General features: G+C 40.5%; 1 long non-coding RNA gene across 1 annotated transcript; it reads right to left on the bottom strand.

The window, feature by feature from the left end:
* Positions 1 to 293: 293 nt before the first annotated feature.
* On the bottom strand, positions 294 to 2,128 carry LOC139435510 (uncharacterized). Its single transcript, XR_011644758.1, has 3 exons — positions 2,001 to 2,128; positions 1,093 to 1,173; positions 294 to 728 (listed from the first exon to the last, which is right to left on the bottom strand). It is a non-coding gene; the product is annotated as an uncharacterized lncRNA (long non-coding RNA).
* Between the last annotated feature and the right edge of the window lie 2,309 nt (positions 2,129 to 4,437).

Below are 4,437 nucleotides of genomic sequence, written 5' to 3'. Positions count from 1 at the left end.
TTGTTTTGGTACGTAATTATGCTTGTATATAAGTTAAAACGAAACTATTTGGGGTTCAATTTCCACTATCCCTTTAAGTACACTACAAAATAAATTAAAGATGTGCAACAACTGTATCAGTAATTAAAATGATATAACTTATGCACAGGCTTGGGAGGGCTACTTGCCAAAAACACAACCAGTAACTTCATGTGAGTATCAAGATATAAAAGTAATGTAACCTGATAACTTTCTTTTTGTTTTGGATTACTTCAATATCAAATGTAATGCAAATAAACACAGGAGAGAAGAAATATGAATATGATTTTTTTACTTAAAATGTATAATATAATACCATAAAGCAGATTCAGGCAGTAGGTGTAGAGATTCACAATTAAAGTATTATCCTCCAGAACAGTACGGCTTCCAGAGAAGAGATACCATTTGATCATTTTACAACAACCACTATCTGCTCTTTTTAGGTTTTGAATAAGATTGTAATCCTGAGTTTCCCTATTATTAAAAAAAGTAAAACTAATCCGATTACATCTCTTCCTATGTAACTAAGGATTACACTTTCATTTTTTCTATACGATCTTGATTCGTGTTCGATGTAATCCATTACTATCTAAGCCAATACAAGTCATAACTTTTGGAAAATTGTCTCAAGTTATAAATTATGCCTTCAATCTCTTTCACGTGGAGAAGACATCCCATTGGCCGAGGCGTTGCAACTTCCCTCAAGCGTCCTACATGAAAGAAAGATCACATGTTAGAAATGTGTGCACAAACTATTCAGTATGACCCGTCTTAGTTTAAAGCCCAATTGTAAGAGTGAACAGAGGCGGAGTCTGCCTGTTTTCCAATTTGTTTTGTTTGTTGGCTGCTGCGTCCCAAACCAACATCCTCCTCACAAGCATTGACTGTTGAAATGTCATTATGCTCCACATGTGGAACAACAAAGGCTTCTTCAGGCATGCCTTGTATCATAATGATATTGCTCTGATCAGCAGCAAGACTGTTTTCACCACTACCATGGTCTACATCTGCAACCTCCTCATTGCTATTAACAGTCGAACTAGGAGTGTCACTTACCTCGTCATTGTTACTCACCCTGCTTTTCCTTCCAGGCTGTTGTTCTTTGGTGAAATAGAAAATGGTGGGCACTGCAGTGTTTTTCAGGCATCTCCTTCCCTAATAAAAATAATAAACAAAAACACATAAAATAACTTTTTGAGGTCTGTAGATATTCAACTTTCTTTTGAATAATGTTGTTTTAAATGTAAGAGTGCATTATAAAAGACAATAGAGGGCCAACATGTTAACTATGCAGTTAATCCATTCAACAATTACGTGTTTCCAAGATTCAGATTCAAAGGATTTATGTCATAGCACATAGGCTACAGTGTGGGAATGGCAATGAAAATCATCTGTCCCGAGCTCCTCCAACAATGCAACAGTTATATAAGACATAAAACAATAAAAGAAATTCAAAATTAAATTAAGAATAATAAATTAGTGCAGGCAGAAATCTATATACACGTAAATATAATAAGACATATGCAAGAACAGAATGTAAAGATAAATATTGTATAGTAAAATTAAATTAAATCATTTTTTTTTTACAGTGATAGCTGTTAAGATAAATAAGTTATAAGATGACAACAGATGAATGAATGTTGCTATTAAAATAATGTAAAAAAAGGTAATATAATTCATCTGTTTTTAACATAGAGTATGTGGGGGGAAATGGCAATTTTCTATCTATGATAAAGAGTCTTTTCATAAATTGAAGAGAAATGTGATGGTTTGCAAACAAATCGATTTCTATTTTTCTTTACTTAACTGGCAAAATCTTAATTTGGCCTTTAATAAAAAGAACATTACTCATCACTGATGTGCAAGCTGTGCCATAACAATTATTTAGCATTGTATAATGTATAACATGTATTTAATTAGTAACAACAATTTACACTCACAAATGGAACCAAGTTATTTTGTTTTTAAAAAAGGATCTGTACCCATGAGTCCGTGCTGAAGGGATGACTCTCAAAGTGTGCACTGCACAGGCGAGAAGAAACGTTGGGGGTCCATGTATTCCTCCGGATGTTCAGCACCCACTGGTCCAGCCTGTCTGGATCACCGAAAGGAAACCTTTATTCAAAAATACATGAAAACCGACCCAAAGACAACAGGAGGGTTAATGCCATATTCACTTAGTAACGCATGAACAACTTTTACAAATATTTCTATATAGTCTGTGTTGGTAAATGTAATCTAGGTTGCACATTTCCTGCTGAAATACATGCATGGGCCTACCAAGTTACTGCGTGGCACTTTGGTTTTGATAAAACAGTGTAGTTCCACTATATAAACGTTACATTCGTAATCAAACGAGATAATATGCAAGATAAATAGCTATTTGTTGTTATTCTTAATGCTTGTCATTCACACGTTAATAAAATAAAATAAGTACCGATACATAGCAGAACAATTGTGGCGATGTTCAGCTTAATAAGCCTTGTTCAACATCATTTCTTTAGCTAATACTATAGCGGGCTGCAGGCGAACCAAGTCCGCGTTTCGCTGCATTCCTTGATCTCCAGTTATAACGCCGGGCTCCGCCGCTGGCCGAAGCTAACGGAGCCGCAAAGGGCTAGCTACGGCTCCGGTTAGCTTCGGCGGCGGACTCCGGCGGCCACCACTGGGATAATTGGGTCCCCTTTTAACATTTGCTCCCATTTAGCATTATGGGCGTCATAGCCATAGACTATAAAAGTCTTACCCAAGGCTGAATCATAAACTAAACTGTATATATATATATATATATATATATACACATGCATAAAGGGTTACGTCCTTAGCTAGCTACATAACAAGCTAAGCTAACAAGCACACAAACACCTGCTAACGGGGTTAACATGTATAATATTATCATTTTACTCACCGAAAAAAGCTGTGAGTAGACTTCTTGGAAGTTCTGTTAGTACATTCAAGCGCACAGCACGACATCTTAATTGTCTGGTATATCACCACGAACACGGCTAAAGCTAAAGGGTCAAGTACAGTACTATGACTAACTAACGTTGTAGCCTCTATGGTTGTAGCCTAGCAGAGTGGACAAGTTGCTGTTAGCTGACAGTGAGGCATGTACGTGTCCATCAACGTGACCACGCCCTAATTAATGCAAACACTTTAAGACCTAATATAAATAAAAGGGTCGCGTTAGAAAACAATTCACTCACAGATCCATAATCATGAAGGTGGAATCTAACTATATCGATAATAAAATGTATGGAGCCAGGGAGAGAAACATGTTTTTTTCCGCTGTAAAGTTGGGCATTTTAACATGGGGGTCTATGGAAATTGCTCCTTTCTGCAGCCATCGCCTATCGGCCAATATATGAACTGCAGTGTGTGGCACTTCCGTATTGGCTTCCCGGCTCTTCCCCAGAGTTTGCCGCTTGGTGATGACATTGTTGTCAGCTGCTGATACTGCTGCTGCTGCTGCTGCAGCTTGTGGCGCCTGCTTCGATGAAAATAACTTTCTAATATCCATAACTTTATAGGCTATTAGTTTAAAACTCGTCAGGCACTAGGAAGGATCACTTCTTCTTCAGGGCAGGGAAGGCTAAGCAGTACGCAGGCTAATGTCCCGCAGCGGCTGCCTCTCTGGTGGACTCCGGTACTGCACATTACTCCCGAGACATTTTCAAAAAAAAATGTAATTAATTTTTATTTTTTTTTAAGTGAAACATCCGGGGCTTTTCAGAAAACATCCGGGGCTTGAGCCCAAGTAGCCACCCGCTAGCGCCACCTCTGCTCAGGACCATAACCCTTCCAGTCAACCAGTAGCTGTCGCCCTCTACCCCTTTTCCGACTAGCCAATATCTTCTTGACGGTGTAAACCGGACCTCCATCAAACATCCGGGGGGGCGGGGGGGGTTTGGCGGTGGGAACCATAGCGCTCTCCTTCAAGGGTTTTAGTTTCCCTACATGGAAGGTGGGATGTACCTTCATGGACCTGGGAAGCCGTAGTCTCACTGAAACCGGGTTGATGACCTTGGTGACGGGAAAAGGACCCGCAAACCGGGGAGCCAATTTACGGGAGAGTACGTGGAGGGGAAGGTCTCGTGTAGAAAGCCAGACTTTTTGGCCTGGCTGGTATACAGGAGCTGGTCGGCGTTTTCGGTCTGCTGCTCTTTTCACCAGTTGTGAATTCCTGCAGAGGATCTTCCTAGCCGCAGCCCACACGCGCCGACAACGCCTGACCAGCGCGTGGGCAGACGGGACCGTGACCTCCCTCTCCGTGGCTGGGAACAGTGGTGGCTGGTAGCCATAAACACAGTGAAATGGGGACAGGCCCGTGGCAGAAGTAGGGAGGATGTTGTGCGCATACTAGGGGTGTAACGGTACACGTACCCGTACCGAAATTATTCGGTACGGGCCCTTCGGTTC

The sequence above is a fragment of the Pseudochaenichthys georgianus genome, chromosome 16 (assembly GCF_902827115.2).
Source record: "Pseudochaenichthys georgianus chromosome 16, fPseGeo1.2, whole genome shotgun sequence".
In the NCBI taxonomy this organism is placed as follows: Eukaryota; Metazoa; Chordata; class Actinopteri; order Perciformes; family Channichthyidae; genus Pseudochaenichthys; species Pseudochaenichthys georgianus.
This window is presented reverse-complemented; position numbering and strand designations above follow the sequence as displayed.